Source organism: Teleopsis dalmanni, chromosome 1 (assembly GCF_002237135.1).
Source record: "Teleopsis dalmanni isolate 2A chromosome 1, ASM223713v2, whole genome shotgun sequence".
NCBI classification, from domain to species: Eukaryota; Metazoa; Arthropoda; class Insecta; order Diptera; family Diopsidae; genus Teleopsis; species Teleopsis dalmanni.
Genome location: NC_051846.1, coordinates 55,955,077 through 55,978,117, shown reverse-complemented (window position 1 = coordinate 55,978,117; position 23,041 = coordinate 55,955,077). Strand labels below are relative to the sequence as shown.

General features: G+C 28.7%; 1 protein-coding gene across 1 annotated transcript in view; it reads right to left on the bottom strand.

Annotated features, from left to right (window-relative positions):
* LOC119666469 (putative uncharacterized protein DDB_G0277255) overlaps window positions 1-21,801 on the bottom strand; it is a 55,491-nt gene extending 33,690 nt beyond the window's left edge. The window contains exon 1 of the mRNA XM_038075750.1: window positions 21,266-21,801. The gene's annotated coding sequence lies outside the window, so the exon portion shown is untranslated. The remainder of the gene's footprint in view (window positions 1-21,265) is intronic.
* Window positions 21,802-23,041: the final 1,240 nt, after the last annotated feature.

Sequence of the window (23,041 nt, the reverse complement as noted above, 5' to 3'; positions counted from 1 at the left end):
TGTCAGTTACATTTTACTGAGTAGATAGAAAAAATTAAATTCAAACAATTTCCGTCACATTTAACAAAATTGAATTGATATTTTCTATGTTCAAATAAATTAAACGAAAATTTTTTAATAAGACATGTAATTATTGCAATACATAATAAGCCTAAGATATTTATAGAAAATTAAGTCGACTGAACAATTCAAACTTCAATTTATCTACTAATAAAACACAAAACATTTTTTTGAACTAATTTAACAAAAAAAAAATTAGACCGATTCGAATAGCAATGAAAAGACAAGGACATAAATTTTATTTAATCTATTGAAATTTGTTCGAACACATAACGCTGTTTCCAGTATTGATAAGTTCTTATCATCAGTGGTCTTAAGAAATATTCGAATTACTAAATTAGTTTATAGTCCGTATATATAGTTCACTTGTAGTCCCTATTGTTTGGACTACAAGTGCCAGAACTCGTGCCTGTCAAATTAGAAGCGATGATTAATTTCATCAAATCAATTATAATTTTATAAAAACAGTTTTTAATGTTTAACAAATTTAACAAATGTTATTTTTAATTTTATTTTGCATATTAATAAAATAATTAATTGATTAATTGTTAGATCAAATATTTGTTAAGCTTGGTCAATGCAAATCTACCATAAAACAATTTTTAAAATGGGTTGGGAACTTGTCACCGCGTCACTGCATCCTTTGAGGATTATTGTGACAACCATAAAACAATTACTAATTTTTGAGAGCATACCGGTGAAGGGAATTGTTAAAGCGCTGTGCTATTTCAGAAAACTACTTACGAATATAAACAGAGATCTACGAATTGATACTGTCAAAAACTACATCAATGACAAAATATTATGCGTTTTAACAAGCCACTATATAACGTTGTAGCAAAGATATTCCAGTTGGAAACGAATCGATACGTCTCAAAGAAATTAACGCATATCTAAAGTCGATTCAAGTGAATGAATGTTCTTGAAAATACTTTCGAACAAATGAGTCAAAAGTCTTCAATGACATTTTGCATACGTGACTTCAAGACTGAATGTGTCCATGTCATAAACAGCGCCCCTTATAGCAGTTGACCTTTGTTATTTCATTTCAAGTTTGTCTACTCATATGCAATTTGCATCGTTGATTGAGTAATTGTCTAATAATGCAGACGCTGTCACCGAACAGTCTTGAAGACACTAAGTCTTCAAAGACACTTTGAGGAACTGAGTTCACGTTTGTTTATATTAAACTGTAGGGTACTGTTGGATATTGCTTTGAATCATGCATTTGATTGCAATCTAATAATGCCTAATAATGGAGACGCTGTCACCGGACAGTCTTGAACATACATAATCTTCAAAGACAATTTGAGGAACTGAGTTCACGTTGGTTCATATTAAACTGTAGGATTCTGTTTGATATTGTTTTGAATCATGCATTTGCAATCCAATAATGCCTAATAATGGAGACGCTGTCACCGGACAGGACAGTCTTGAAGACACAAAGTCTTTAAAGACAATTTGAGGAACTGAGTTCACGTTTGTTCATATTAAACTGTAGAGTTCTGCTTGAATTGCCTTGAATCATACATTTAACATGCTTGTTAGTAAGTACTGAAACTTGTGGAGTTGATTCCTTTCTCCAAGAAACGAAGAAAAAATCGTTTTGGTTAGGAACTATAAATCAAACGTAAGGGTTTAATAAAGAAATGATAATGATAGTGTGTAGTAGAAGGAAAAATATATGGCTTGGAATTTGTAAATTTTTGCCTATTTCAACATTTAAAAATCTAAAATAAAACAATAATTTAATTAAATTGTTATTGGTTAGTGGAAGTAAAAAATATTAAATTCTAAAACAATTGTACACCTACCATTTTAATATCGCTACTCTTCTATAGCTGCGATATGACTTCATTCCAAACAATTTTTTAAAAATAAAACTTGGTTTACTGATTTATTCAGTAAAAGTATATAAGTTAAAGATTATTTCCTATTCTTATCAAAATAAGAAAAGCAAGTCAGTTACGTGTCAATGATCAGTTTAATAAATCTATTTATATATCGGTATCATATCTAACAGAAAGTACTTTTATTAGAAAGAATATCTTCTATGAAAAACTTTCAAAGTGGGTAGTTTATCTATACATATAAATGTATAGTATAGTACATTAATATAAACGAGTAGTACATCAAAAGCACACTTGTTTTTAATAGTTCAAATCTCTAAGAGCCCTGTTGGCATATCTTGGCCTTATCTAAAAAAAGTATCATTCATCTAAGCACATTCTGTTATATTCTAATAAGCAAACATAAAGGAAAAAAACAAAAACATCTAAAAACGTTTCTTCAATTCTGAAATATTGATGTAAAATTCCTGAGATATTTTTAAGCATTTCAAAATTAATTGCCTAAGAACATAAAATATTGCGAAAGAAGCTGTAGAATATACAAGTCTAAACACTTTAAACAATTTCAGATTTAGATTTATTTTCAAGGTTGTACATGTTTAGTAAAAATATAAAAAAAGTATTTTTATTAACACAAAATATATTTTAAGATACAAGTATGAAAGAAAATAATATATACAAGCATATACAGGGTGTTTTTTACTTTAGAGACATGATTGCAGATGTTGATATAAAAGGATAAATGAGGTCTTCTAAAAAGAAAGAAAGTAAATTTTCCAAAAAGTAATTTTAAACTATCAGATATAAAAATATATTAGATATTAAAATAAGGGATATTATAAAGGGATTAAAGAATGGTACATCATTCAGTCTTGAGATATTGAATTTTTTTACAAAATTTATATTTCAGATAGTTTTTAATGGTCATAATGTTCCTGGTATTCTCATTGCTATAAGTTTTGTATGTGTTCCTTTTTTCTTTTATTTCAAAAGTTTCAATATGTGATTGATTAAAAGAAGAAACTAAAGCATATTACTGCTTTTTGCACCCATGTTAATGCAAAAACTATGTACCGAACTGCCATTTGTACTATATAAAAGTTGGCTTGTATACATAAAAATTATTTCAACAAAATAGTATTTATTGCAAAAGCGTTATGATATTGACATTTTCTGTATCTAATTTCCAAATTTTCAATACAGATACAGAATTATAGATTTCCAACTTAACTATTTGTATAAATAATCAAAACAAAAAAGTAAAAACACTTAGTAATTAAAGCATAGTCAATGTCTAATTTAATTTTATATTTCAGCTTTTTTATATGTAATATGAAAGTATCTTCTTTAAGGTTATGTTATTAGGTCAAAAGCACCCTTTATTTTGCTTCTACAGAGTGTAAATAAAATATTTACAAACATTTTATATTTCTTATATTTTTTTTACTTAAAAATTATAAAAAAAAAATTATGTAAAAATTATGAAACTTACTTAAATGTTATTTCTATTTTTATTTAATTGATTTTTAATTAAATACAATTTGTAAACATTTCTTTGACAGATTCCACACACATGTATGTAATAAAAAACTATATTTGTTTTTAATATTTTTATATGGTTTTTTTTTCTTAAATATAAAATTAAAGTATTTGATTACTCATATAGAAAAACAGAAAAAAAATATTTCTTAATTTTTGAGTTTCATTTTAATATATTTATAAAATATAAAATCTTAATGAAGATAAAAACTTTTACAAATCACGTGTATGTTTTCCTCAAATATCGCGATATGGACGTGACAAAACGAAGTGCGGCAATTAAGACGTTGCGTGTATAAAATTATTAATTTATGTTTTTGACGAGACTACATATGTATAGCATATAGCATATAATGTTATAACGTGTAAGTAAATGTTAAATAAATTTCATGAAAACATTTCCCACAATCTAAATGCATACTGATGAATTTGGTAAAAGTTTTTCGCAGGAAAATTTTAATAATATGAAACTCAACTGAAATACTATACTCTTTAATAAAATCTAGTCTTGATTTGAAACTAAAATCAAACAATTGACTCGATCCACTTTGTGACAAATGACATAAAATTACCACTTAACTGCAGTAGTAAAAGATAGTGGAAATTGTAAAGTACAACTTAGTAAGATGTTTATCTCAAACATTTTGACTAATCTGAGTTTAATAATACGGTTTCGGTGAATTGTTACATTCAAGATCATGGACATTTAATTGCTTTAAAGGTGTGAACCTGTCAACACATAAAGTCGTTAAGATTTAGTGCAATACGTATATACATATATAGTATCTACAAAATGTAAATGTTTATAAGTAAAATTAATCACGTGCTGACGTGAAGGAAATGTGGTAGCATTTTCAAGCACACTTTTCAAAATAATTATAACTGTCCACCCCGCTACTTTCACCTTTTCTTTATAAAAAAAAAAGTAATAAAATAATTACAGATTAATGAAAATTGATAAATTTTTTCTGCTTATTTAATATGCACTTATATGAACTTATAACATAACAAATATTTAAAACTAACTTGTCATGAATTAAAATGTTTAATTTTTTACAAACTTATAAATTAACGTGACACAAACACTTTGTGGGCCTTAAGCTATAACAATGACAGCAACTAAATCATTGTAACTGCATATTACACAAAGTTCGTGAGATATAAAATCAGAGTAAGCTGGCATTACTGTCTATTCAGTATTTTCAGTAATGGTAGCAGTAATGGTAGTCAACGCTATATAGACCAAAGTTTTTCAACCGTCGGTCCGCGACAGTAGAACTACTGGTCTATAAAATATTGTGTTTTCGTAAAAGGAGTGAACAGTAACGAATTACAACAATAAAATTTTATTTTTATAATAATTGAATTTTTGGTTTACTGTATCGAATACTACGAAATACCCATCACCACCAGCGGTCTTATAAAATATTTTTTTTTGGATTTAATTATTTAATATTTTAGAATGTAAATTCCAATAACAAAATCGAATCTTGTCTTTAATCCTTGGTAGTGTAGTTACAAACTAAAAATTATTGCTCACGAATAACTAAATTCAAAAAACATTTTTAAAGATAATATTGATCGGTAGTTCTTTATTCAGTTGAAAATTCAATTAACTAAAAAATATAATTTTGTTGTGGCAACACATTATTTTTCAAAACATTCTATTGTATCTGAAAATTAGTTTAAATTTTTTATTGATGTTTACAAACAATAATTTTATTATATTTTTATTATTTTCAATAATTTTTTTTTTCGAATATATCAGTGCTAAATCTTTTAAAACATATTGAATATTTTTCTGGCCTGAAGTAGGTTTTTATGTAAGAAAAATTGATAAAAATAATTAAAAATTTTATTATAATATTATTATGAAGTTTTTCGAACAGTAGTGAACTACAAAAACAAAAATTAATTCTTTATTTTTAATTAATTGAATTTTTAGCTGATCATACAGCTGTTTCGAGTATAGGCAAATACTTATCATCAGTGGTCTTGGAAATAATTCTTGTATTTACTTATTCAGAAATAATTTTTTGAGACTACAAGTATCAGGAGTCTCACTGGTGCCCTGCCAAATTTGAAGCTCAGAGTCAGCGTTCATTAACCAACTGACCCAAAGTCGTACTTGACTTTTATGTTCGCATATTTTTCTGGAGTTTTGTTAATTGGTGGTAAAATAAATAAAAATTAATAAATTCACTTGCTGTGTTTATATTAGAACGAAATCATAAAGCAGCTATAGAGTAATTAAATTAATTAATTATATTTTTATTTTTAATTGTTAAATTTTAATACCATTCTGTTGGTATATATGTATTATATTATAATCATATTATAATTATAATATATTTTATTATAATAATTAATATTATGTTTAATTTAACTGACTCTATTTAGAATAATATTTTAAATTGGATTTTAAGGTTAAGGCTAACATAAATTGTATTCAATATTATATATATATTGCTTTTGATACTTTAATAAATATATGAAAATGTATGTTTAGGTACATTTTTTTCTGCTTTAGCCAGAACCCGAGAAAATATCTAAGGCAATTATATTTGAAGTTCCTTATATAAGTGCACAGTGTTAAGATTAAAAATATTTTGCTCTTTGAAATTACTCCATAATTGACTAACAGCTGATGAATTGTTAGTTCAGACTTATGTAATGGTATTACAATCAACGAAAGGATCTAAGTTTCTACATTGAACTGCCTGCTATGTAACCTAAAGTAACTTAAAAGCTGTAGAGGCATAAAAAAAGATAATATACATATAAAATAAATTCTGGAAAGAAAAAAATTTATTCTAAAATAATATTTGTCGCCTAATAGAAAAGTAATTGCGCCAATTATATCTTTAAGTTAATCTAAGCTACCCATATCCAAAAGTAGCATACCATATAAGCCAATGTACAGTCACAAAACTGCATTCAAAGCAATATATCTTATAGTGACTGACTCTGAATAGCAACTGCTGAAGCTTACTTTTTATGTGTACGCATGCGCATGCGTACATTCATAATAACGCAATAAATTACAAATAATGAAACACTTGAAATGCCGGTTGTATATACGAGTACGCGCGGTCATTGAACACTGAGAAGACAAGATACATTTTATATATATTTATATACATAACTGCATGACACAAAGTAGTTATATATGTGTATGTGTATAATGAAATTAAAAAGTAAGAAGACGAAGTTCAGCCTATTTGGTAATAAGTTTCTTAACCACAAAATGTTACTTTTGACAGTGAGAATGACATGCAGAAGTGACAAATGCTGGTATTATATTTGTATTTTTCCATGATTTTTGTTATACGCGTATAGCGTATTATTTATTTATAATTCTAATTTGTTTTTATATATTTTCTGTTATTTTATTACAGAACAATGTTAGAATTGTTTATGAGATTTCTGAAAGAAAAAATATTATAATGTCTTTTGAGGCGTGCATCAAAATGAATGTTATAAAACCCACACAACACAATAGTGGTAACGTTCTAGAGATAAAATCAGTACCACACATATTATGGTAAACTTTTGGGGTATGGCGTAAAAATGTTATGATAACAATTCAATCTTTCTATGTATCTTTTTTTTTTACGAGTATTATTTTATAGTCCATATTATTTAATGGTTTTTCTTCAACACGCAAGAAATGATTCCAAAAACCGTTTCTAATTTAAATCTAAAAAACATAAAATTTTATGCATTTAAGATACTACACGGTAATTATTTGTTTTCAGCTTTAGTGATATGTCATAAAATATAACTATTATTTAACTAGAAATCAAATGGTTTAATTGTTAGCGGGATTACAACATGTCTGCTATAGTTGCAGCAATATATTACACAATGATTGGTAAATTATATTTTGGTTTAATACACAATGAACAATAAAGCAAAAATTAATAATAGTTTGTTATATTGAATTTATATAAAAAAACGCATTAAAGCTGATAGGTGATTTCTTCCTCTTATGAGAAACGAATAAAATCATATGTTAAAGGAATGTATTTTCATTATTACCCGCAATATAGATTGTCAAACAAAAGTCTATCAGAAAACAACAAAATTTTGAATTTTGCCGTTCGATCGCGGTTTAATCTGCAACAACGTATAATTATTCATAAGTATACCATAAATCTAATAGCATTTTCGATTAGTAAATCTGGGTTGATTTTTCAAACAAGATGCTCTTTTAATGCACTTTTAGCGCAATTTTATTTTCGGTTAATAAATCTGGAACAAAATGTTTAACACTCGAGAGCAATTTATAAACACTAGATATTTTACCAGAGTAGTGAGATTACCCTAAAATTAGAGTTGTTGACATAAAAAGTATGATTTGATCGATATTTGTGTTCATGAAAAATATAAATGTTTACTAAGACTTCTTAAAAAATATTAGATTACTCTAAAAATGTGTGATTGATCAACAAAATGTGACAGATTTAGAGTAAACTTAGATTAAATTTAGATTTAACAATTGAAAACACCATAAGAAAACACTATAAACTCTTTCATTTGCAAAATAAGCATTTGTGCTCAGAGAGTGAATTACAAAATTTGATTATGATTCAATAGGGGTATTCACGAGTTCGAGTAATGAACTCGGTTACCGAGTAAAAGTGCAAGCAGTTATTTTAACTCGTGAGCACACTCGATTGTGTCGATTTGTTAACGACAGCTGTTAAAATCAGCTGTGTTTTAATTAATTTGTAAATTATTGTGAGAACAAAAGAAATTCTGATATAAATATCAATATTATGCCAAAGTAAAGTGAAAAAGGTAAAATTGTTAACATTTTGATAAAAAGAATAGTCTGTTTATAGTGAATAGTTTTAGTCAATACTGATTACTAAATTAAACATATTTTAATATTAAAATTATAATTTGGCATAAAAATAAAACATGTTCATTATTAAACATAATAAAGGCGCTGGCTTTATTAAATGAAAATTTGCTCAATATAATATATAATTTTATATAATTTATGAGCTTTTATTATGCTATATATGTTATTTGTTTTTAAAAATATTTTATAATAACAATTTTTTAATAGGTAAGTATTAAATAAATTAGAAAATAACTTATATGTAAAGTAAAATAAGCTATGTTCATTCTTGAGCAACTAAAGACTAAATAATGGATAATTAATAAAGAATTATTAAGTAAATCAAAACTTAAATGGAAATACGCTCTGAGCACAATTTTAATTTTAATAATTGAAATTTTAATAAATATATATACGTATATTTAATATCAACCAAAGACAAACTTTAAATGCTGCCCATATGAAATGCTTAGTATAAATACATTTTCGAATTCAATTTCTTTCTTATCTATAAGAAAGATGGCAACAATGAAAATATAGTAAAAGTGCAGCATAAATGTCTTTTGGGACTTCTCATTAAAAAAAAAATAAATTTATATTATGTTATTAAGAGTAAATCAGTCCACATATTCATAAACAAAGCCATAATTATATTTTAATAATTTCACATATGAGTATAAAGCTAGCAAAAATACATACTTGATGGACCTTCAGAATACCCCTGTATTGAAGAATACAGGAAAAGAGAGCGAGAGAAGAAAAAAGAAAAGAAAAGAGAAGAATATAGATACAGTAGTATCAGTATACTATTTAAATTTACAAGTATGACTTACTAAAATTCGATATGCACACAATCCATATCATTAGTCATTTACCCATAAATGTCGAAGACAATCAAAACTTCGGTGCTTTTTTCTTAACAATATAATAAATGGTTAAACTTTATTATGATAGTTATGTCAAAGCATATCCAGCTGTACTACTCTCCATCAATAACACTAGCTACTCTGCCAATATGGCGTAATAGTTGTTAATGATCTAATGTAGTCAGTTAAGGTTTGGCGAGACAGTTGAATATTATCTTTCCCATTATCTTAGTATTGAAAACAATAGTATAGTCAGCCAAAAATATCAAGCAGTTAATAATGCTTTTTGGTTTGTCCCATTTAAACTTTCTCACAAATATAAAAACCTAATATCCTAATATCCGAAAAGTACTTCACATAAAATGCAACCATAGCTAATTTGTAAAGAAAATTCAATAAACTCAACAAATATGATATGACAGTCAGATAATGTTGCTGCAACAGTCATGTTTCACAAAATATATTAAAATTTAATATAGTCTCAGCTAAAAAAGGCTCACGTTTATGTCACCAATGCAAAAATAAAAACTGAGCTACATGAAAATGTTAACTATAAACATCAAGGTTTTTTTTAAATAAAGCACTAAATCACAATAACAAAACAAATTTATTTCCTATAATGACAAAAAATTAGATGCAAAACGCCTTCAAGTAGCAAAATTGAGTAAATTTATCAAACATCAATCACATGAGAGCAAATAGTAATTTATTAAAGAGCTGGTGGCATAGCAAATTTGAACCAATTAATTTTTAAGTGTGGCAACAGTTACAACCAACAACCAACATATGCGATGGCGGTTTAACAAAAAGTGTTCACAATGTGGCAAGCACTTGTCTACAGTTTTGAGTTAACTGTGGTGTACGAGTACAGCAGTTGTGGAGCGAAACTTTTTGCTGACATTACCATACCTAATGCAGATTGCACTTGCTGCAACATTGCATAAATATCGAGGGAAAATATGTTTCATTGTGACATTTGTCAAATGTCACATTGCCGCAAATAAAACTCGTAACGGCAGTTTGGCAGTTTGAAGTCGGATGCAGACAGATGAGGGAGATGAGGGAGTGCGGTTTGGAAATAAGGAAATTTACTATAAAAGGCATAACAACCAAAAGTTTCTATTGATGATGAAACGAAACATAAATTGAAACTGAGACTGAGACTGATACTGATACTTATAGTTGCATCAATGCTGTTGCTTTGCAGAGTTGCATTTGAATTGCATTTGGTTGCATTTGATTAATGAGCTTCAATGTAAAATGTGCGCTTGCACATGGCCTGACAAGCCTCAATTGCGTGTTGTGACTAAAAGTAGCAGTGTTGGTGTAAATATGGGCACAGTGGGTATACATTTTAGGCAGTAGCCGACGTCAATATGGCTACCAAAAATGTGTGGCAACAGTTTTGCACGGCACGGCACGTATTTGCTGCAATATTTACAGTTGTTGCCAAAAAGTTTTTTTTGTCACAAGTTAAAAATCATGTTTATTGGTGTAGTTTTATTTGTAATTGGCAAATATTTCCTTCCCTGATAGTTGATTTTGGTACTTTTATCACTTTACGACATAACATAAAGTGTGTTAGATGTGTCTATGGTATATTCACAATATGCTAACTCTAAAGTAGTAATGTACTTTCAGTTAAAGTCAAATGAAGATTTACTACTTACAATCGAGATTCAGGTTAAGGTAAAATGTCTACAAAAGTTCTGAGCTGGTAAATAGAAAGGTAAATTTTTGATATTAAAGAATATTTTGTAGTATATGTATGTATTACTGATGGTTCTTCACAAAGTAATTTGACTAAAGGTATTTAAAAATTTGTTTTATTTAGTTGGTACGTACCGTAGGAACATAAGTCAAAGCTAAATGAACAACCAACCAAACCTGTGTAATTGATAGGAACGAAATAAACAAAGTTCGCAACTTTTCTTTGCTTCGGTCGTATCAAAGACGCAGGTATGGTGGGTTGTGCATTTCGCTTCGACTTAAGTCCTTACAGTACGTACCGACTTACTGAGCCTTTAAGTATGCACTGTAGGCATTACATTTATGTAGGATTTAATTATTAGCAAAATATAGTAAAGGCTTAGTTAGTCGGTACGTACCGTAAGATCTTATGTCAAAGCAAAATGCACAACCAACCATACTGTCTATTTCGCTTAGGTTAAAGTTCGCTTAAGTTCTTACGGTACGTACCGACTAACTGAGCCTTAACCCTTTTAGCTCTACTCAATTCCGAGTAAACAGGGGAATAGTTTGCGATATGAGTGAAATAAGTTTTACTACAAAGATATATAATATAAATATATATGCAAATAATTATGTTGACTTTAGTTTGTACTTAATCTATATTTTTATGCAACTTAATCAAATTTATTATATGATTTTTTAAATATAAATTAATAATGAATTTTGGTGAAATAAATTTTATTACATTAATGTATGAGCACTGACAGCATGCGTGATTGAAGTGATAGTTTTTATTTCGTCGTTGATATGAATTTAAGTTTGTTAGGAAATTTATATGTAGTCAAATGTTTTCAAAGCTTAATATATCTTTAATGAGAGATATTTATAAATGTCATTGAATAAAAATATTTAAAAACGAATGCAGTTGATGAAGTTATACAGCAAGTACAGCAAATTACTCATTTTTTTTTAAAGGTAGCACTTTTACGTAGTTAATTAATACTTATAAAAGTAATAAATTATAATAAAACTTATAAAAATAAGCCGCATAATAGATTGTACATATAATTAAGTAATTTTAAATTGCAATAATTATGATGATTTATAAAGTAGTAAATGTTAATTTATATACAAATTAACAAGTGATAAAAATCACTTAAAATTGCTAAATACAATATTAAATTATATATTTAAATAACGTTAAATCGGCTTTTAACACTAAATAAATTTTATGCTTATCACGTTGTATAAATTTATGCATAAATAAAAAAAAAATTAAATGTTATTATGACGGCTTAAGGCGGTAAAAAATCAATCAGAAATGTCTAAACGTTTACAAAACACACAAAATGTACTTTAAGCATAAAACATGATTTGCATATTAAAACAAACATGTTTTGCTCATATATTTTCAAAAAATTTTGAGTTTTGTTATACATTCAGTAAATGAAAACTGAGATTGCCATGATCGGATAAGAGTTTCGAAATGCAAATTATATGCAACAAACCTTGCTACTACCGCATTTGGCAACGTGCAGCAGCATTTATTATGCAACTCAGTGCAGCAGGCAGCACGTGATGTTGATTAACAGAAAATGTTATTATATCGAGCAAGGGGAGTTTAATATTTTCCAAACTACTTAAAAATCAATATTTTTATGTTGAGCATAAAAATATAATGCAAGAAGTATGTTAAACATTAGTGAGATATATAAGGATACATCGAAATATCAATAGTCATCAAGTGTTGCAATGCGGAAGCATTTGTTGATTGCCAAACATCGATGCAATATGAAATATTATTTTGAATTTCAAATCAATGAGGATGGTTGGTGAATATCTTAAGACTGTTTTAAGTTTTCATTTAATTTGAAAATACTTTTTGCAAGTATCGTTCACTTGTAGTTTCCAACTATATTTAAATTAGATTTAAATGCTAAAGCTTTTACTTTGGTACCAAATAAATACTCAGTAAAATAGGCGACGTGTGCCGGCATTTGCCACACAGCTTACAAGTGTCAATTTTGTTATACATCGTCTTAAAAAATATGAAATAAAAACTACACTTAAGTGCACTTAATTCGTATGCCTTACAACTGATCATACTTAAAGTTAACATGCAATGTGTAGTGCAACATAAAACAAATTAAAATGACACTTTTGTTTTGTGGTCTTTCAAATGCGCCGCATATGATTTTTAATCGAAAATCAATGAAAACTCACTGGCTGGCTACTGAGACACTCGTCTGTCTTTGTTATAATAACGTTGACTGTTTAAATGCAAAGTCAATTACTGGACATTTTAAGCTTTCATTTCGAATGGGCTTAAGCGGCGCTTAGTGCAACGATTTTCTTAAAGCCTACAAAAGCAATAAATTTACATGTAATTTAAAACCACTCTTCAACGGTCTTCCTATATTGAATGGTTCAGAGTATTGAGTTTTTGAATTTTAAATATATTACTAATAGTATAAGAAACGATTTTGTGATTATTAAAAAAAAGCCATTTATTTATATGAATAATACATATGATATTTTATTATAAAAGTGAACAGCATTTTTAAACAGATGAGATAAATACAAATAACTCTCAAATAACATTTTGTGGGTTAGTGGTAAAACTAAAATATATTAAAGGGCATATGTTTGTTACTGTAAGCAAATTTTAAATAAAACACCGAAGAATTGCATCACAAACAAGCTTTTTAAACATAGTTTCCTAACGAAAATATTTCCATATGACAAATTGAACATAATTAGTGTCCAGCTAACAATATTACTAAGCAGAATAAAGTCTATCTTCAACTGAATTTTTGGCAATCTTAATTTTTGATTTCCAAAAATATGTATTAAAATTTTATATACAAACACAAATAGATACATTATTAAGAATTTCAAAAATGCTACATTTTAACAATAAAATTTTGTTTGTTTTATTAAATAATAACGAGGTTTTTCAAACGGTAGAGAATTGCAACAACAAAATTTTATTATTTTTTTATTTATTGAATTTTGGGCAGATACAGCTGTTCAGCACTAAAAAATACATGAACCTAATAAAAATTTAATACTATGAGGTGATAGTAAGAGTCATGCATAGTATTAATGTAAGGAAGTAGCAAAAATAAAGGTTGAATACAAATGGATATCTTGAATAGTTAATTGACACCACGAAAATCAAGATTATACCAAATGAGGAAACATTTAAGTAAAAATTAATAATTTGGTAGAAATTATACATAAATATTTTCAAGTCGATATCTATCGTCAAAAGAATCTACACATACATCATCTAACTTATGCTAACATCATTTGTGGTGCAACAAGCGATATATATATAGTAGAGTATCTAAAGTAATAACAGCCGAATGAAGTATAGCACATTAATTGGTGTATTGACAGGTTACTGTCTGGTCCCATCACATGCGCATAAACTAAACCAAATTCACAGCAAAACTTGTAGAAAATGCAACGAGCCGGACGCTAAAAACCTCTGGAGCATCTGCTGTGGAGTCTCTGCTGTCTTGAGAATGCGACAAAAATTCTTGGGGACTGTCAGTTTTACAGAACTCTAGCACATATCTGAGGTTTCTGTTGAAATCCTAATAAAATTCGCTAATAACACGCACATCTTAAATGATGCAGACTATCACTTAAAAAATTAAGACTCTGATCTGGTGTCGCAATGGACCTTAATGTTCTACGCGTGGCCTTATAATCTGCCAGCATAAACTAACCTAAAGTAATAACCACTTTAGCAATATTAAGTACCGTATTAAGTAACGTATTGAACTAAAATAAATAATTTACTTAACTGAAGATACATATTCACATTTACAACGCTTGTATATATTCTGTTTTCGTCTTTGGTTTTCATATTTGGTGAATCAATAATGAAATACAAAATAAAATATAGATAAAGAAGCTTTTAAATTACTATTAGAGATATTTTTCAAATAGGCGCAGTGCTATTCCAAGGCACAAACTAAGAAAATATTAAAATTTATATCAAAAATTGGAAATATATAGACACACCCTATGTAATATGCAATGAAACTCTTCAATGAAAACCAAAAGATTATATGTAGATAGATTCGTAAGACGACGATTTATGTGATATTGACGAAAAATAATAGCAAACGAAATATTTACGAAATCTATAGGTAAGTATTGCAATTAATTAAGATTTTATTAAATATATTTAAGCTCCTAATAGATTAAGGTATTAATGATTACTGTATGTGATATAGTATGCACTGCTAATCAAATAATCTATTTTGTTCTTTAATAAGCATAATTATCTTGGATGGCTTAGCTTTGTTCAATATTTTATGTGGGGCTATAAGTCAGAAATGAGGGTAAAAAATAGTCAAGTTTTTGGACAGGTGATTTAAATATACATTCTAGGTAAACGTTTTTAAAATATTGGTCATGTGTTGAAAACAATATAAGGCAAATACGAAGTAAAAAAATGGCAGTTAATAATACTTAAAAATGGAAGTATTGTTTTTGTAGAAAACTCTTAGAGACATTTCGAGCAGTAGTGAACTACAACAACAAAAATTCTCTAAGTTAAAATTTTCATTAGGCTACTCTGGTCTTATTACTAGGATGCAAATAAAATTCAATTTATTTCATTTTTTCACCCGACAATTCTCTTTTATACTATTTAATTAATTGAATTTTTTACCATATAACTGCTTCGAGTATTGCCACTGATGATGGGTATATGGCAATACTCGAAACAATTGTATCATCAGTCAAAAATTTGATTAATAAAGCAATATAAAAAAGAATTTTTGTTATTATAGTTCACTACTTTTCGAAACCTCTCTAACAAATTACAATAGTTTCTATTAAGTAAAATAGACATTACAATTTATTAATATATTAATATATTTATTAATATATATTTATATATAATTAATATATATATATATATATATATATATGCACTATGAAAGTGAAACGTTTAGAGATCTAAGGAAAGTCCTGTATGCGAAGTAACTTTTTTTGTTGATGTAATTATTAAGATTATAAAATTTAATTTCATAATCTATTTTCAAAATAGTTAACCACACAGATATATAAATATTATTCGTGACTAAAACCTAAAGGCTTTCTTTTAGTTACAAAAACTTCAATAATTTATAATCATTGATTTAATTGTGTATGATTTCAAGTGCGAAAATTGGGTTAAACTAATTTACACAATTTACGATATTTTCCGTTGCATCTATAAATCGCAGTTTACATTGTGACCGAAAGGTTTTCGGAGGTTCTCATTTAAAATTCGCGCGCTGTATATTTTTCGATATTTTAAGTTTATGTAGTTTGGCAGCACTGTCCTTAATTACTATGCCAAAAATGAGCGCGATCTGTCAGACAGTTCGTTTACGGCAGCTGTTGAAACCAGTTCACCTCAGTAGTGCGTTGCGAAAAAAACAATGGAAAAAAATATTGAACAAAGAGTTTGCATCAAATTTTGTTTTTCGAACGAAATTTCGTGTGCAGAATCGTTGCGAATGCTACAAAAGGCTTATGGGGAATCAGTTTTATCGAAAACTCAAGTTTATGAGTGGTACAAAGCCTTTCAGGACTGTCGTACGACCGTCGAAGACATGCCGCGTTCTGGACGACCTTCGACCTCTACCACCGACGAAAACATTGAAAAGGCAAAGGAAATCGTGTTCAAAAATCCTCATGTGAGTGTTAGAGAGATAGCACGAGAGCTAGGCATCGGTCGTGAGATGGCTCGTTTGATTTTGGTGGACAATTTGTGTATGCGACGTGTCAACGCCCGGCTTGTTCCGATTCACCTCAATTTGTTCAACATTATCAACGATTTTAAGGCCAAACATTCAATAAATACCATCGAACAGCCACCGTATTCACCTGATCTTGCACCGTGTGACTTTTTCCTGTTTCCCAACCTCAAATTACCACTCAGAGGAACGCGTTTTGAATCCATAGAAGACGTAAAACAGAATTCGCAGAGGGAACTCAAAGCCATACCGGAAAGCGCCTATAAAAAATGTTTTGATGATTGGAAGAAACGTTGGCATTTGTGTATCGCTTCTAATGGAGCATATTTTGAAGGAGATAAAATAAATATTGATGAAGATTAAGAATTTTGCGTTTTATTTATTTATGACCGGAAACTTTTCGGTCACAATGTATTGTATTAGACAACAAATCATGGCAATCGATGGTGATGTATACATATTGCCTAGAGGTTATGGAATAATTTATAAAGCAATTTTTCTATGACCATTAAAAGCAATACATCGAGCAAAAAACAAAAAAACACTAATACTTAAAATAGAACTCAAAATAGAAAAATATAAAAGACGAAACTAGTGCAGTTTTACAATTGAAAGTAAAGTTCACAATGAGTGTTGGAAAGAAGAAAAAAATTTCTTTAACATTGCTTAAATGATTACATTATTTCATGAACCATCCATCAATCAGTCCAAGTATTGAACAATCTGAAACTAAATTTTTTCTGTAATTTAGATTTTACTACAGCAATTTTATTTTATCTTCAGTTCAGTTTTTTATACTTTTTCCATGACACATTTTTCATGTGCACAATTCTGGAGCATAAAAAAAATTTATTTACGATTTGCATGATTACATTTAGTATCGCTCCAAATCACGATCAATTTCAACACTTTTTCTTTCTCACCAAAGGAAAAATATCTCCATAAAAACACCTGAGGTAGGTAATCGGAAAAATGTTGCTCCACTTCTTTGACTGAATTTAAAAGGAAATATGTTTATAGTAAAACTGAAATTGTTTATGAGTTTATTTGTGTCATTAATTTACATGTATAGTACGAACTTAAAATTTGAAATATATGAAAAGTGATAAATGTTTGAAAATTAGTGCACAAATATGAGAAATTTTTAAGAAATTTACAACTTAATATATTATTTTTAATATAAATGTTTATTTTATATTTTTTAGTAAATTATTTAGACTTTGATTATTCAACAATAAAAATTTCTATACAGATTTTACTATAGACATTTTCAAGTCCAGTGGCACTTTCATTCAACAATTATTACTGTTTTCTTTTTCATAGCATAATCTACACATTAGAGTTGAATTGAAGGGCATAAGAGCATAAGAAACAAAATGGTAAATGCAAATACTATGATAAAAAAAACAACAAACTTGCAATAACAATGATGTTGACTTATGAACTACATGCATCTTTTTGTTAGTTTAAAATTAAATTAAATGTATAATTGAAAGAGTAAACTATTTATTGCAAATGACTTATTAAAAATGGAAATTTTGTTAGCTAATTATTGATTTTTAGCATAACTCTTCATATGTATCGCACAACAACAATTATGTAAATGCAATGTCTGCATTTATCACTTTAGTCAATATTAGATAAACTATTAAGTTTTGTTATTATAGATTGATAGTATGATAAAATGAACATACGAAGAAGTTGTAAGACGCTATAGATAATAAATAAAAAAAAAAAATTCAAGCTGGATACCGAAAATAACAAATAAGGAGACGGAGGGGAAAACAAGTAAATATGAAAGGTACTCGGGTCTTATATTTAAAAAAAATACAAATAAATAACAATGGTTATTCTTTAATGTTAAAGTACAGTAGTTTCATTAATATAATTTGAAGAGACTTTAATTTATGAAACAAAAATTTTAATAAATATTACATATAGTGAAAAAAAAAATGCCCGGCTTTAGCGTCCAGAAGATAGAGATTCTTAGGAAGACATATCTTTGATAGTCTATCAGACTGTTCATTAATGAAGACGAAAGACCTATTTAATTATCTAAATTCGTCGGAATGGATTTAGTCATAACCCTTCTATACTAGTATTCTTGCGAGAAATGTGGTATAGCAAAACGGCGAAAAATCGCTAATTGAAGTACATGGAAGTTATCTAATGGCCTGCCACTGCAACTAACCAACCATTACATGTAAAGCTATTGATCTTCCGCACAATCAAAAAAAAAAAAAAATAGCAAAAGATCTGCTAAAGTTTTAGTGTGTATCTTACAAATTTCACATGTGTCGGTTTCTTTTAATCACAACTTTGAAAGTGGTAGTTCATAGTAGCATATCTCATTAAAGAACTAGTGATTGATCTGAGCTTAGATTTTTTTTTCATAACTTAAAGAAACATTCTCAAATAGCATGCCTGCACCAAGTTGTGACCATTCTACACAAGTTTTGATAGCCATCTCGTTAAAATCGCATACCAGGTGTCTCGATGAGTGTTATTTTATATGTGTTAGCCAATTTAAATAAGATATATACTTTACGCTAAATTCAAAACCTAACTAGAGGCATATGTGAATTTGCCTTACATATATCAACAATTGTAGTGAAATTGCTTAGATATTTTTTTTGCTTATAAAACAATGTAATACAATTGCTTTTTTTGTTTTTGTTGTAAACGACTTGGGCGTGACTGCAGTGCATACCTATTAAAAGTCGAAGCAAGTTTTGCAGATACTTCGAATTTAATAAGCAATCAAATTCGATAGCAATAATTAAACAAAACAATCTTGTTAACAATTTTAATGATTTATTTTTTAACAATTTGAAAAATGCATTCGTCAATTTTGTGATAAAATTTCAATCAGATGTTGAAGTCTACATTCGAATTGGCATAATAATTAAATTTCAATGTATAAAATTTATCTACTATATGTATAACAAATCGAAAGGAGGCAATTTGTTGCTTTTAAAAATCTTTGGGCTATAATTGACTGAAACTTGTTAACGTTTTTTAAATTGGCATTTATGTGATGTAATGTTTAGTAAATACATTGTATATAAATTGGTGAAATTTATGCTGTCAGTTTACAGTGAAAAAAACTTATTGAATCTTGTATATTTCATGCTCCGAAGTACTCATATGGATTTTCTGAAAGTTCAATGGATTTTCGATGAAAGAATGAAAGATATATAATCATTACAATCAATTTAATATTTTTTAAATGATATTAATTCGTTAATTTGATGAATATGTTCATTAATAGCATACTGACATCCGAAATAAGGTAAGAAAGATGAAATTTCATACGAAGTTTAACAGTTTTTCTTTAATAAGGGCGAAAACGCAATCTAAATGGTTGAAAATGTGAATAGTGGATTTGGTTTCGTCATTTGCGTTCCGGTAATTTCGATGTCAATGATGCATCACGAATTTGAAGGTCAATTGTCAAAAATGTCGATAAAATCGTGAAATTCATGTCGAATCCAACCGTCATGTAAACATTGTATCGATTCTTTAAGAGCTAATGATTACATATTGCACAAAAAACCCCTTTTTTTAGTGGGAAACTTCTTATACATCTGTTTAGTCCAGACCTGGCATTAATTGATAACCATCTGTTCCTGTTCATGGCGAACTTTTTTTCTGGTAAAAAATTCGCTTCAAGAGAGGTTTCCGAAAATTGACTGTCTCAATTTTTTGTCAATAGGGGCGAGGACTTCTATAAGACAGACATAATGCGTTCAAATTGGCAACAAGTTACGCCGCATATTTGACCTATGGGATTATTCTAACTATAGTAAATAAGCCTACAAGAAATGAGAGCAGAGATAGTGAGATAGCAGAGATAGTGCATAAAAAAAACGAATTCTAATTACATCCCACATCACACGCAATTAGATGTGTTCAGCCAGTTATTATAACAGTGTAATATCGCTGGTCTATCTAGTTTAGTCAGACAGAATTGCCGGTCGTATCAGTGTTTGTTTAAAAGACTTTTGATTGTACCACAGAAACTACATAGAAATAATACCTCGACTGTAAAAAGAATTCAAAAAAAATTCGTAAAGTATTTAGTGCAATGTCCCCATTTCATATAACAATGGCGAATAAATATTTCTCCTTACATGTTACACCTATTCAAATTGCCTATCTAAAACTCTTTGCCAAGCTATGAAAAAATGCAGCTAAAATATTTAAATTATTTGAAATTTTTTTAATGAAATTAAACAAGTTTCCTAACGAATGCAAACGAATCTCATGTGTTGTGAGTGAAAATAATGTTTTATTTTTATCGAAAGTTTTCTGGTACTTAAGTGCTTTCAAGTTCAAGTTAGGCATTTTTGAATAAATTTCTTCATTTCAAACATTGTAAAGTAAAAATACAAAGTTATTTTTATATTTTCCTATTTTTTACTGTGAAGATTTCTGGGCGGAAATACTTAAAATAAAATGAATAGGTGAATAAGTTGTAGAGTACATTTATTACGCAATTTATGCTATTATGAACAACACTAATGACGGCTTCATTACAACAACCGAGGGAACTGAATGTCTATGTTACGCCTCCTTTTGTACTTATGTTGGCACAACAAAAATATAAAAATTGCAGATAAAGAAAATTTGCAATAAACTTACCGCTGATGAGCTCTTCTTGCGTAATAAACCGTCTAAACACAATTGCACCTCAAACGCTTTCAAGTATAGCAAATGATAACGATTCTGTAAGCGTTCCAAATTTCCTTCACTTTTTTTAGTTGCAGTTGCTGCTATTGCTGTCGCCCCTACCGCTAGATGTGCGCCTGCGGTTGTTTTAGTGCTTTCAGTAGTGATGCCTTTACAACCACTTAAAGAATTAGTAACTTCACTCCCGATGCCACTACTATAACAACTACCGCTGCCACTACCACTGCCACTGCCACTACCGATGCTGCTTATCGTCTGAGTCGTTATCGATGATGATGCAGTTGTTGATGTTTCATCTGTCGATGAAAGCGATAAATTGTTTTGTTGACCAATTGAGCTTAAGTTGCTGTTGAATAATTGCGGTTGTTGCAGCTGCTGCAACTGTTGCTGTTGCTGCTCTTCTTGATATTGTTGTTGCTGTTCTCTTTCAGATGCTGCACGTATGCATGCACTTACCACTCGAGCATGTGATACTATTTCATGGTATAACACCTGAAAATATTTAAAAGATAGAATATTATTAGAATTGCCGGAAGAAGTGGTACTAAAAATTTTGCAGAATTAAGAAAATCATTAAAATCGTTCATAAAAATTGGAATGTAAGATAAATTTGTGTTAAGTTTTGAAAGTGCAACAAATTATTTTGAATCGCTTGGAATGAACATTTTTAATTTGGTTTTACCAGAAAATTAGTAACTAATATAAAATATAGAACAGTAGTACTTAATACTTAAATTTAAAAAAATTTTCATTTTCAATGAAAATTCATGATTTCTAGAAAAAATGTTGTGAGAGTGCTAATACTATTTTCGTATTAGCAACCAGGAAGAAGAAGACCAGAAGACCAGGGCGTCCGCGCAACACTTGGAAACGACAAACTGAAGCCGAATTAAGAAATGCTGGAAAGAGCTGGAGTGAAACAAAACGTCTTGCATTAGATAGAGTTCAATGGAAACTATTTGTTACGGCCCTCTGTTCCACCTAGGAATAAAAGGATTAAATATAATAATAATATACTATTCTACTACATATAATACTATTAAATAAAATGAGCTCGATCTGTCAGACAGTTCGTTTACGGCAGCTGTTGAAACCAGTTCACCTCAGTAGTGCGTTGCGAAATGTCTTCGACGGTCGTACGACCGTCCTGAAAGGCTTTGTACCACTCATAAACTTGAGTTTTCGATAAAACTGATTCCCCATAAGCCTTTTGTAGCATTCGCAACGATTCTGCACACGAAATTTCGTTCGAAACACAAAATTTGATGCAAACTCTTTGTTCAATATTTTTTTCCATTGTTTTTTTCGCAACGCCCTACTGAGGTGAACTGGTTTCAACAGCTGCCGTAAACGAACTGTCTGACAGATCGCGCTCATTTTTGGCATAGTAATTAAGGACAGTGCTGCCAAACTACATAAACTTAAAATATCGAAAAATATACAGCGCGCGAATTTTAAATGAGAATTTCCGAAAACTTTTCGGTCTTAATGTAAATTCTTTTTAAGAATAATTTGTGCTTCAAGCAAATCTTTTGCTTTTGAATTGTCAGCTCTGTGACTATATTCTTAGTTTTACTAGTAGTATTTTACTATATTTATTATAAGTCTTATACTATCTTTTACTTTTCATTTAATGATTGACGATTAGAAATCTTTACAAGATCAACAGTAGATCATAATCTCTGTAAATTAAATACACTAACATCTTCATGAAAATTTCTTCTGTTA